The sequence below is a fragment of the Panthera onca genome, chromosome B1 (assembly GCF_046562875.1).
Source record: "Panthera onca isolate mPanOnc1 chromosome B1, mPanOnc1 haplotype 2, whole genome shotgun sequence".
NCBI lineage: Eukaryota > Metazoa > Chordata > Mammalia > Carnivora > Felidae > Panthera > Panthera onca.
Genome location: NC_138342.1, coordinates 42,801,036 through 42,814,713, shown reverse-complemented (window position 1 = coordinate 42,814,713; position 13,678 = coordinate 42,801,036). Strand labels below are relative to the sequence as shown.

Sequence of the window (13,678 nt, the reverse complement as noted above, 5' to 3'; positions counted from 1 at the left end):
GGTAACTATGGTTTCTATTAGAGTGTCTCTATACTTCACTAATACTAGTCAAGAATCAGGCTCTGCTGTTTTTAAGAGACCCCAAAATACAGCAACTGAAACAAGAGACTCTTTTCTCCCATGCAGAAGCCTGAAGGGCAGTACAGGGCTGAAACTGTGGCTTCACTAGAATTCTGCCTTGTTTCTTTGTCACCCTCAAAATGTAGCTTCGTGCTCTCATGGCCCAAGGCAGCTGTTTGAGCTCCCTGTCATCATGCATCTTCCCACCAGTGGGAAGAGAAAAGGAGGAAGGGGAAGACATGTAGGTCCCTTTAAAGCCACCATCAGCTTGGAGAAACAGGTGGGTGGATCAGAAGGGAAGCGGGAAAATAATCCCTCCTCCCTCCCTCTCTCCCTCCCTCCCTCTTTCCATCCATCCTTCCTCCCTTCCTCCCTTCCTTCCTTCCTTCCTTCCTTCCTTCCACTTCCTTCCATTTCCTTCCTTCCTTCCTCCCTCCCTTCCTTCTTTCCTTCCTTCCGTTTCCTTCCTTCCTTCCATTTCCTCCTTCCTTCTGTTTCCTTCCTTCCTTCCTCCCTTCCTTCTTTCCTCCCTCCCTACATTCCTTCCTTCCTTCCTTCCTTCCTTCCTTCCTTCCTTCCTTCCTCCCATTTCCTTCCATCCTTCCACTTCCTTCCGTTTCCTTCCTTCCTTCCTTCTTTCAGTTTCCTTCCTTCCTTCCTTCTTCCTTCCTTCCTTCCTTCCTTCCTTCCTTCCTTCCTTCCTTCCGTTTCCTTCCTCCCTTCCTTCCTTCCTTCCATTTCCTTTCTCCCTTCCTTCCTTCTTTCCACTTCCTTCCATTTCCTTCCTTCCTCCCTCCCTTCCTTCTTTCCTTCCTTCCGTTTCCTTCCTTCCGTTTCCTCCTTCCTTTTGTTTCCTTCCTTCCTTCCTCCCTTCCTTCTTTCCTCCCTCCCTACATTCCTTCCTTCCTTCCTTCCTTCCTCCCTTCCTTCCGTTTCCTTCCTTCCTCCCTTCCTTCCTTCCTTCCTTCCTTCCTTCCTTCCTTCCTTCCGTTTCCTTCCTTCTTCCTTCCTTCCTTCCTTCCTTCCTTCCTTCCTTCCTTCCTTTGGTTTCCTTCCTCCCTCCCTTCCTTCCTTCCTTCCTTCCTTCCTTCCTTCCTTTGGTTTCCTCCCTCCCTCCCTTCCTCCCTCCCTCCCTTCCTTCCTTCCTTCTGTTTCCTTCCTTCCTTCCTTCAGTTTCCTTCCTTCCTTCCTTCCTTCCTTCCTTCCTTCCTTCCTTCCTTCCTTCAGTTTCCTTCCTTCTTTCCTTCCATTTCCTTCCTTCCTCCCTTCCTTCCTTCCTCCCTCCCTCCCTCCCTCCCTCCCTCCCTCCCTTCCTTCCTTCCTCCTTCCTTCCTTCCTTCCTTCCTTCCTTCCTTCCTTCCTCCCTCCCTTCCTTCCTTCCTTCCTTCCTTCCTTCCTTCCTTCCTTCCATTTCCTTCCTCCCTTCCTTCCTTCCTCCCTTCCTTCCTTCCATTTCCTTTCTCCCTTCCTTCCTTCTTTCCACTTCCTTCCATTTCCTTCCTTCCTTCCTCCCTCCCTTCCTTCTTTCCTTCCTTCCGTTTCCTTCCTTCCTTCCTTCCTTCCTTCCTTCCTTCCTTCCGTTTCCTTCCTCCCTTCCTTCCTTCCTCCCTTCCTTCCTTCCTTCCATTTCCTTTCTCCCTTCCTTCCTTCTTTCCACTTCCTTCCATTTCCTTCCTTCCTTCCTCCCTCCCTTCCTTCTTTCCTTCCTTCCATTTCCTTCCTTCCTTCCGTTTCCTCCTTCCTTCTGTTTCCTTCCTTCCTTCCTCCCTTCCTTCTTTCCTCCCTCCCTACATTCCTTCCTTCCTTCCTTCCTTCCTTCCTTCCTTCCTTCCTTCCTCCCTCCCTTCCTTCCTTCCTTCCTTCCTTCCTTCCTTCCTTCCTTTGGTTTCCTTCCTCCCTTCCTTCCTTCCTTCCTTCCTTCCTTCCTTCCTTCCTTCCTTCCTTTGGTTTCCTTCATCCCTCCCTTCCTCCCTCCCTCCCTTCCTTCCTTCCTTCCGTTTCCTTCCTTCCTTCCTTCCTTCCTTCAGCTTCCTTCCTTCCTTCCTTCCTTCCTTCCTTCCTTCCTTCCTTCCCTCCTTCCTCCCTCCCTCCCTTCCTTCTTTCCTTCCTTCCTTCCTTCCTTCCTTCCCCCCTTCCTTCTTCCCTTCATTGAGCACTATGTACCAGGTACTGTGTTGCGTGCTGAGCATACATACCACATTGAAAAAGACAGACTCAGCTCTCACATTCCTGGAGCTTATACTCCTGAGTAGATTATTAACAATGACAGGGGTCCAATTTTAGGTGGTGGCAGCTCTCAGAGTCATCTGGGACTTCATTTTTACAAGATAGAGAAAGCCCAGTCACCCCCAACTTCCAAAAGGCCAGAGACTTTTCAATCTTCTCATCCCCATGCTTCCACAGCTGGACCAGATCTACTACCTTTATTTCCATTTTGAGTGACATTACTCACATGCACGTATTATTTTTCTCCACCATATGGATGGTATAAACCGTTGATCTTTAAAACGCCCTTGAAGATTTTGTCTCTTTTCAAAGGAATTTCAGGCAGTTGCAGAGAGATGAAAAAGGTACTTCTTTCTCTATAAAATGGAGACATTAACGTTACCTGCTTTATAGATGTGTTGTGAAAATTAAATGAGATACTACATGTAAACTTCTTAGCATAGTAAATATGTTAACTATTTCTAAAATCATGTTTATTATATTTTCTGATCAGAGAACATTCTTTCTCTTTCTAATTCTCTTTGGGGCAGCTGGTAGAGAAAGTGTCTGGATGAGTTTTTTGTTTTTGTTTTTGCTTTGCAATGCGTATATATTGCTTTTATAGGCAGCGATTTCATATTCAAGCAGAACGACTTCTTACGTTTGTCAAATGAGATGCACTTATTATAAAGTATTTCGACAGTGGAGAAATGTACATTTTTGATAATAACTCCAAATGAATATCATTAGGTGAATGGTATTTCACAACTTTCTAAATAGATGTATCAATTACAATGTTTTCAGCATCAAAAAACATATAAAATTCAGGGGCATCTGGGTGGCTCAGTCAATTAAGCATCCAACTCCTGATTTCGTCTCAGGTCATGATCAAGGTTCATGAGTTCCAGCCCCGCATCAGGCTCTGTGTGCTGACAGTGCAGAGCCTGGTTGGGATTCTCTCTGTCTCCCTCTCTCTCTGCCCCTTCCCCACTTGTGCTTGTTCTTGCTCTCAAAATAAATAAATAAATAAATAAATAAATAAATAATATATACATATACATATATATATGTATATATACATGTATATATATACATATATATACACATGTATATATACATATGTATGTGTGTATATATATATATATATACATATATGTGTATATATATATACCTGATTCTAACTGGTTTTAGCACATATGAAAATGTATGGATTTCCATAATTGACATCCAGAGACAAGGTGGCCTGACATTGTTTCATTTCCCTGTGACTCTACCCTCTGTGGGTGGGGACATAAATCTCAGGATGGCTTTACTTGTGATAAAAATGGCTGTAGCAGCCCCAGGCTTCGCACCTTACCACCACCAAGTCCAGAGGGAGAGAGTGTTCTGTGGTGAGTGTTCTCTTAAAGCTAGGAAGCCTCGGGAAGCCTGGGTGGCTCAGTCGGTTGAACGTCCGACTTCGGCTCAGGTCATGATCTTGCGGTCCGTGAGTTCGAGCCCCGCGTCGGGCTCTGTGCTGACAGCTCAGAGCCTGGAGCCTGTTCATATTCTGTGTCTCCCTCTCTCTCTGCCCCTTCCCCGCTCATGATCCGTCTCTCAAAAATAAATAAACATTAAAATAATAATAATTATAAAAAAAGTTAGGAAGCCAAGTTCCGTTGGCCTTAGCTGGGTGACAAGACCATGCCAGATTCTGTGCCTGGTTGCCTTTGCCCCAAGTTCTGTGGGATAAGGAGAAATGGGATTATCCTGGGACCAACCACCCATCCCAGAGCTGGAGCTGGAGCTGGGTTCCAAGTCCCCTGGAGAACACAGGTTGCCCTGTAGGGAAATGGATGTCTGAATGAAAATCCAGGCACTGTGTGGAAGGAAGAGGAGTAGAAAGGGGAATGTAGGCTAAAGAGAGATTGAAAGGGAAGCAGACATAGGTAGAAATATTTTTTACAAAAATAGGTATCATACACGCCGTTTTAAAATGCCATAATAGATTTAATATCACTCGAATTTAGCATGAGAAAAATAAAGCTAAAGTAAATCTCAAGGAATTGCTGACCTTTAGTTAAATGCATCTTTACCACAAGAGATATTATTTCCTTAACAGTCCCACCTGGGGAAAGAAGGTTAAGAAAAGCAATGAAAAATGTTAAGAGGTTGGAGTCATTTTTTAGCTGCAGGTTTCAATTTCAGGCAGTATTGAATGACTCACGGATATGAAAGATGAGTCAATCCTGAGACATGTGCTTCCTCCCATCTCGTTGCCGCTCACCTCCCCATGTTGGCTGTATTACTATTTTTACAATATTCTGTTGTGGAAATACTACTCCTATAATCGCTTACTATCATTGGTTCTACGTTCAAAAGAATTGCATGTTCATGATGACTCCTTTTCACCCCAGCCTGTCCTTCCCCAAACACTTTGACTCATCTCTAAATTGCCTGGGCTTCATGACCATGAATATGTTTTTCAAAGAAGACCCATGGGTACATATTCTCTGAGTTCCTTCATGTGTCAGGATATTTGTCTCTGGCCTTCATTCTGGAACTTTTCTTGGATGGGTGGAATTGTCTTGAGTCACACTTTTCTTGGCAATTCTAGCTGATGCTTCATTATATTCTGGCATGGAATATAGATTAACCAGATAGAGGCCAATCTGATTGACTTCCCTTACTTTTTATGTCAGTATGCCACGAGACTTTTCTTTTTCTCAAGCCCTTGAAGTTCAGCAAGTGAAAAAGGCTATGTCTCAGTGTTGACCATTCAGTATCTGTCTTCCTGGGTCTTGGCGTGCTCTTTCAATCTGCAGATTCATTTTTTCATTTGTCAGAGCAATTTGCTTGTTTCATGTCTTTGTATATTTAGTCGGTCCTATTTGTGGGTTCTCTACTTTAGGAACAAAAAGGCTCAAATTGCCTATGCCTTTCACATGCATTCACTATGTTTATCTCAAGGGTTTTTTTTTTTTTTTCTTTCTGTGTCTGTAATTGTGCTTTGAGCTGTGTCTATTTGGCTTTTTGTTCTTGTTGTTATTTTTATATATTTATTAGCGCCATGGTAATGTTGTTTTGGTTTTTGCTTTGTTTCCATAGAACTGAAATCTCCATTTTTTCCCCCTAGATCATTATCTCATTGCATCATTTTCTCTCTGGGTCCCCGTATATTGAGTTCATGTTCTTATTAACCTGTTCTATACCTCAAAACACTCAGGGGAAACAATATGTTCTGCTAGTTTGCTTCTTAGATTTAGAGCTTATGATGAAAATTCTTAAGATTTTTAATAATTCAAGGATCCAGGGTGAGCACAGAGTTGGAAGTTACACTGCTCGAAAATCTCCTCTTTCTTGCTTGTCCTTCACTTTTTGAAGTATGTGACATTAGGCTGTACTCATTTCCTTGTTTGCTTGCTACTGCTGACTTTCTTTTTTGCCTGGTTTTCATTATTTCGGTTTATATTTTATTTTATTTAAAAACTTTTTTTAAGTTTATTTATTTATTTTGAAACAGAGAGACAGAGAAAGGGAGAGAGAGAGCAAGCAGGGGCGGGACAGAGAGAAAGGGAGAGAGCACAGAGCCTGATATGGGCCCCAAACTCACGAACCATGAGATCATGACTGGAGCTAAAACCAAGAGCTGGGCGCTTAACCGGCTGAGCCACCCCGGTGCCCCATGTTCATATTGTAGATATTTTAGGGAGGAGAATCTTTTTGTTTTCATTCTGTTCATCTTCCTTCAAAAGTTTATATTGTTTATAGTTATTTATGCTCTCTATAAAGTCAGGAAAAAGTGATCTTCATTTTAAAAAAATCAATGAGATCATGTGAGGTTCATTAAAAACCTTGAAGTACTATGCAAATGCTATTTTTAAAAGGTGAAATCATGGATTTTTTTTTTTAAGTTTATTTCTTTTGAGAGAGAGAGTTTGGGAAAGCAGGGTAGGGGTGGAGAGAGAGAGGGAGAGAGAGAATCCCAACCAGGCTCTGCACTGTCAGCACAGAGCCCGATGCAGGACTCGAATTCATGAACCGTGAGATCATGACCTGAACCCAAACCAAGAGCCAGACGCTCAGCCGACTGAGCCACCCAGGCACCCTGAAATCATGACATCATAAGGTTGGAATAGACCTAGGATCTTGTGTTTTAATCCCACACCCAATTCAGAAACCCTCCAACGACATCCCCAGTGATGGCTTCCGCGGCCCTCTGTGAGATGACTCATTTCTTGGCAAAGCCTGCTGTTCAGGGGATGGACAGCTCTCAGAAATTGTAAGTATGTCGATCTCTGAAGGCGAAGTGTGCTTTCCTGAACTTCAACCTATAGATTCTACCTCGGCTTAGCAGGTGGCATAATGGACGGCACTTGAAATTGTCACAATGGAGAGACACTGGCAGACTGAAAACAAAAAAGAATAATGAAAAAATGTATGCGCTTATATAGGAACAACACGGATCACAAAGACTGGTGTGAATTATTTTCTATTTGTACCCCAAAACCCGGCAGCAAAAGTGATTTTCGCTGTGAAACTGACGGGTTAACTTTGTAGCAAGTTTTTTTTTTTTTTTTTAATCTGGATTTAACTGAATTCGACAAAATGTTGTTCCAAGTTCATAGATAGTTGCTCCCACAATCTTAAAAAAAATTAAAAGGAGTGTTGCTGATATCTGGCCATTTATTGCCTCTCTCTGCCTCTCAGGCTGCTGAATAAGCACTCGTTGAGTGAGAAACACCTTTCTCAGTGTTCAGACCGCTTCTCAGGAGGAAACAACTGGAGGACCACTTCCTAATCAACACACTTCTGCGTGGAACTGGCAAACGACCCATTTGAAATGTGGTTGGGATGAATAACTGTTCTTGTAGCCAAATGCTTTCAAAATACTTCAAGAAAAACCTGTCCAACGATGCTGATTCTAGCCTACTGCAGAAACGCATTTATATTTTATACACTTGTTTGTATTTTCGTCAGCTCCGATTTCTCTTAAAAAAGCTTAGGAGTTTCTGACGGTCTTTTGTTCTCCTCTCGAGAGTAAATGTTCCTAAGGAATTCGCGTGGTACTTCCATCCTGATGGCTTAAGGGGTTAGATAAGAAGCAGATGCGGGCACAGGGGTGGTGTAGCGACCCAAAGTGGCAAAGGTCAGGAGACCCCTGACTCTCTCCAGCCCCACCCCCGCCTGCGCTGAAGGCAGACACACTTTGTTCATTCTTCCCACAGCCCCCACAATGAAGGGTGACGTCTCTGGGATTGGAAAAGCGCTTGAGACCCTCTGGTGGAGTTTTATTTTTATTGCTTATTTATTTTGAGAAAGAGAGAAAGAGTGGGGGAAAGAGGCAGAGGGAGAGATAGAGAATCTTAAGCAGGCTCTACACTCAGCACAGAGCCCCATGTGGGGCTCGATCCCATGACACTGGGATCACAACCTCCGCTGAAATCAAGAGTCAGACGCTCAACCGACTGAGCCACGCGGGTGCCCCTGGAGTTTCATTTTTAGATCAACGTACACAAACTAGGTCATCCTCGTCCAATTCCACACTTTCAAAGAGCATTTCTTACAATCTTAAGTATTTTTCCTGAGTACTGGGTCAAATTGTCTTCAGTGACAAAGGTGATGACCTCAGGCTTTTTTTTTTTTTATGCTTCTCCCTTTTTCACATCTGGGAAGGGGCAGGTCTCTTCCATGAGCTCTTGTCCCTCCATCACTGATCTTGTGTGTGAGAGCTCAGAGAAGACAGATCTCTTCCCCAGTGCAGGCCTCTCCCTTAACCTAACGAAGGCTCACCTTGTTGGAGAGCATAACACGTGCTAGGCCCTTGGCACACAACATGTCACTGAATGATCTTAGCAACCCCTGAGGTGGGTTCTATCTTATTTGTCCTTCACATGCTGGGAAATGAAGGTAGAGAGAGGTTAAACGACTTGCCCAAGGCTACTCATCTTAGAAGGAGAACTCAGATTTACATCTAGACAGTCTGATTCTAGAGTTTGTCCTCTTAAACCCTACAAAATGCTGCTGCTTTACACATGAGTATAGGGAGTGCTGATGCATAAAACACATTGATATCTGCGAAGAGTGAAACGTTTGACTTCTTGCTGATTTGGATGCCTTTTATTTCTTTTTGTTGTGTGATTGCTGGGTCGAGGACTTCCAGTGCTATGTTGAACAACAATGGTGAGAGTGGACATCCCTGTCATGTTATCCAAAATCTATGAAGAGCTAACCAAACTCAACACCCAAAAAACAAATAATCCAGTGAAGAAATGGGCAGAAGCCATGAATAGACACTTTTCCAAAGAAGACATCCAGATGGCTAACAGACACATGAAAAGATGCTCAACATCACTCATCATCAGGGAAATACAGGTCAAAACCACAGTGAGATAACACCTCACACCTGTCCAAATGACTAAAAGTAACAACTCAGGAAACAACAGATGTTGGCAAGGATGCAGAGAAAAGGGAACATTTTTGCACTGTTGGTGGGCATGAAAACTGGTGCAGCCACTCTGGAAAACAGTATCAAGGTTCCTCAAAAAAATAAAAAATTCTAACTTATGACCCAGCAATTGCACTACTAAGTATTTATCCAAAGGATACAAAGATGCTTATTCGAAGCGTACCAACAATAGCCAAGTTATGGAAAGACGCCAAATGTCCATTGACTGATGAATGGATAAAGAAGATGTCACACACACACACACACACACACGCACACGCACACACACACCCCCATATATACACAATGGAATATTACTTGGCAATCAAAAAGAATGAAATCTTGCCATTTGCAACAACGTGGATGGAACTAGAGTGTAGTATGATAAGTGAAACAAGTCAGGCAGAGAAAGACAGATATATTTCACTCATGTGGGATTTGAGAAGCACAACAGATGAACATAGGGGAAGGGAAGGAAAAATAAGATAAAAACAGAGAGGGAGGCAAACCATAAGAGACTCTTAAATATAGGAAACAAGCTGACGGTTGTGGAGGGGAGGTGGGTGGGGGGATGGGTTAAATGCGTGATGAGCATTAAGGAGGGCACTTGTTGGGATGAGCACTGGGTGTCATATGTAAGAGATGAATCACTGGGTTCTACTCCTGAAGCCAAGACTACACTCTGTGTTAACTAACTTGAATGTAACTTACACACACACACACACACACACACACACACACACACTGTCAGCAGGCTCTGCTGTGCTCTCTGGTAATTCACTCAAGTGATTACCTCCAGTGAACCTCTCATGAGCACCTCACCGGGTGCTATTCGAGGTGAGAAAAGTGGCTGGCACAGAAAGATATCTGCAGGTGGCTTATGACGCTGGCATAGTCTCATACAGGTTCACAGGCCTAATGGGATTTCCATTTCTGGCAATGTGGTGGATTGCATTACATAAAACCCTCCCGCTATGAAACACCTGGAAATGCAGTATAAAATAGAACCAGCGTCCCTTTAAATGTCCAACTGGGCTCAAAAGAAAGAAAAGGAAATCCCAGGAACCAAAAATGAAATGGAAGCTAAAAACCAGAGTACAATCTGCACACTAAAGCTGGGGCTGCCTGGGGATATTTGATGATCTCAGAAACCAGCGAGCTTGGGATTTAATGGTTACTCTGGGACAGAAGGAAAAATTGATATCCCACATAAAGCTGCTACCCTTAGTAAAAGGGTAAGAGAAAAAAAGACCCCCAAAAGACCAAAGGAAATGATAGGCGAGCTTGCGTTTCTTGGAGTGAGCTTTGGCAGGGTTGGGGTGGATTTGAACACTCAAACCTGCCCTCACTAGCTTTGGGATTCAAAGGTGCCCTTGCTATAGAGTATTGAGGACTTCTGGATGTAATATTAGCATAGAAATAGTTCTTACATGCTCCCAAATTTCCTGGCAAAAGCCGAGGTAAAGCTTCACTGGAGAGACACCCCCAATCCTGGAGCCCCAGGATTCCTGAGGATCAAATGCGACAAGATGAATTCATAGTCCAACATTTCAAAAACCCCAAACACATGAACAAATGCCAGCAGGCATATGAATAGAACATATAAATCTTTCTGAAACTCAGATACCATATACAGACTATAAAATAAGAAACTTACAAGCGATTAAAGGTAAGAAGGAAGTAATGAGAGAAAAAGAAACCATCAGAATGACCAGCAGACTGTGTTAAATAAACTTTTGAGAAATGAGCAAAGTTACAAACTCAAGGGCTCAAGAGAAGAGCAGTGGAGCCCTTGATCCAGCTCTCTCTGACATCGGACGCAGATAGAAATGAGAAAACTTTCCACAAGGCAGCGCAGGAAAACAAGATGGTCCTAGGAAGGCAGTCTTGGGTCTTTCACTGGAAACAACGGACAAGAATAGTCCTTTCTGTGGTGAAACCAGATAATAATTATTTTTGGTTTTGTCAGCCATATGTCTCCGTCGCATAGCCTTCTTTGCGTTTTTGGCAATCTTTAAAAATGTAAAGACTTTCCTGAGCTCCCAAGCTGCACAAAAACAAGCCTCGGGCAGGAGTTGACCCTGGGGCTGTAGTTGTGGACTCCTGTGCTAAGCCATAAATCTGTAGCTGCTCGATGTGGGCATTTTCCATTGTCCAGGGAGATTCAGCCTGAGACTGAAATTGCGTTACCAGGAGGAGGACAGACAGAACAGATTCCCGATGACATGTTTTAGTATCTGGACCCACCATGGACAAAGATCCAACCCAGCAATTTTTAGTTATGTGGACCAATAAATATTCCTTTTTAAAAAGCCACTTTGCCTTGGTTTTATGCCACATACAAACAAAACAACATGCACATTTCACAAGGCACTCAGAGCTCACTGTAAAATCTCTCTGACCCCTTTGTGTGTGATTATCTGCCTGCCTACACAACATCTAAAGCGTGATCACTTTTGTTCGGGAATTACTTCAAACCAAGTGAATGCGATATTATTTTACAGTCAGTTCTGTGTAGGGAAAGAGAGGAAAAAGGAAAACAGTACTTTTGTGTGTGTTGACCACTGTATTGTTTTACGTGCAGTCTTGCTGGAAAGCCACAGCAGCTCGGGGAAATACACATCAACCCCATTTTCTAGGTGAGGAAACTAGCCTCAGAGGTGAAATAATAGTCCAATGCCACACTTAGGAAGTGACAGGTCTGCTGCTTGGATCTAAGACTATTTGGCTCCAAAATCCATGCTCTTTTACAACCCCACATTGCAAATGTCCTAGATCAGAAAAAGCAAACTTTTTCTGTAAAGGGCCAGATAGTAAATATTTTCGGCTTTGTGGGCTACAGCCTGTCAAAACAACTTTGAATGCCGGGGGAAAGCAGCCAGAGACAAAACATAAATGAACAGGCGTGGTTATCCATTACACTTTTTTTTTTTTTTTTTTTTTAAGTTTCATGTATTTATTTTGAGAGAGAAAGCAAGCGAGCAGGGGTGGGGCAGAAGGAGAGAGAGAGAGAATCCCATACCATTAACGCAGAGCTTGACACAGGGCTTGATCCCATCAACTGCAAGATCATGACCTGAGCCCAAATCAACAGTCAGACACAAGCCGCTGAGCCACCCGGGTAACCCTAAGCTTTTTTCTTTTCTTTCTTTCTTTCTTTCTTTCTTTCTTTCTTTCTTTCTTTCTTCTTTCTTTTTTTTAACAAAAACAGGTGGTAGATGGGCCGAATTTGGCCTGTGGGCTGTAGATTGTTGATACCTGTGTCCAATGACCACTGTTCTCATAGCAAATGAGCCTCCCTGAAAGGAGCTCTTCCTCTCCAAACACTACCCCAAAATCAGCAGTGCTTTGTGTAATACTGCATTGAGAAATTCCATTAAAATGCCAACTTGGATGACCTAAATCATGCATCTGGAATTTATCAGTTACTGTCTCTTTTTTTTCTTTTTTTTTTTATGTTTATTTTTTGAGGGGGAGAGAGAGAGAGGCAGAGACCCAGAGCATGAGCGGGGAAGGAGCAGAGAGAGAGGGAGACAGAATCCGAAGCAGGTTCCAGGCTCTGAGCTTTCAGCGCAGAGCCTGATGCGGGGCCCGAACTCACCAACGGTGAGATCATGACCTGAGCCAAAGTTGGACCCTTAACCGACTGAGCCACCCAGGTGCTCCTCGTTTACTATCTCTTAAAAGTATTAGGAATCTATTCATGTTCCTGTCCTGTTTCCCAGACTAAATTGGAAGTTCTAGAAGGCTAGAGGTTGTTCATTCATTCTGCAGACGAGGGGTCAGGAACTATCATCTAGGAGTCAAATCCTGCCCATGGGCAAACTGTGGCCTGGGGACCAATCCTGCCCCCTTCCCAGTTCTTATAAATAGTTTTATTGGAACATAGCTAAACTCATTCATTTATATAGTGGCTGCTTTTGTGCTACAGTGGCAGAACTGAGTAATTGTGGCAGAGATCCTACAGCCTACGAAGTCAAGATTATTTGCCATGTAGACCTTTACAGAAAAAGTTTGCCAGCACTTTCTCTAGGCAGAAGTTATTATTCCCTTAACTGGTGTCTGAGATTTTTCTCAACAGGGAAACTGCCTTTGCTTGGGAAAAAATACCTTGCTTAGTGTGTGGGTTGCAGAATGGCCAGTACATAGGTATTTGAAGGAGCCCAAGCAGAAAGGAAAGGATGCACCATTCTACATGAGAACATGAGAGGAATTTTGTGTTTGGGCTCCTAAAAAAGATGGAGGGGGAAGCACAGCGGGTGGCAGAGAAAAGATTGGAGAGAGGAGCTGGGAAGTTTTGGGGGAGTGGGAATGTAATATGCCTGGTGGAGGGGGTGTGCACAGCAGGGATGTAGAAAGACCTAATACATGATTTTACGTGTTTCGTTCTGTCGTATTGGCCACTTCACCCCTCTCTGTGATCATTTGGTCGTTAGTAAAATGCTCTGTTTATATGGTTTACATGGTTGCTTTTGGGGTGGGGAGAGAGTAAGGGAGAAGCTGTATGTTGTATGGGGGCTGACACCAGAGAAGAATTGAAGAAATAGCTACCATAGAACAGAGCAAGTTTGGACAAAGTCAGGACGTACAAACAGAATGAATCATGAGACTGTAAGAACTTCTCCCCCAGTTTGGAGAATCCTGAGAAAGTGCTTTAGGTTTCCCTCATCTATAGAGCTGGGACTTGATTCAATCTGACATAGAGTGTAGGGACTGGGAGACCCTAGCGGATAGCTGAGTGAGACACATACCCAACAAGGGCTGAATCCATCATTCTCCTTGCTTCCAGGAACTTCTGGGACATGACTCAGAAACAAATGTGTAGTAAGTGCTCCGATAGAAAGATGCTGTGAACCCACGAAGGGCAAAATGATCTACTCTGTCTGTAGTGTCGGAGAGGGCTTCCTGTAGGAAGTGATGTTAGAGCCAGGTCTTGAGGGGTAAGAAGGAGTTAATGGCTCAGATTAAAGAAGGGAGAGTCTTCCA

At 43.4% G+C, this 13,678-nt stretch overlaps 1 long non-coding RNA gene across 1 annotated transcript in view; it reads left to right on the top strand.

The window, feature by feature from the left end:
- Nucleotides 1–11,840, top strand: part of LOC132692512 (uncharacterized) — a 47,832-nt gene extending 35,992 nt beyond the window's left edge. Inside the window, exon 3 of the long non-coding RNA XR_013555281.2 lies at nt 6,955–11,840. This is a non-coding gene — a long non-coding RNA (uncharacterized LOC132692512). The remainder of the gene's footprint in view (nt 1–6,954) is intronic.
- Nucleotides 11,841–13,678: the final 1,838 nt, after the last annotated feature.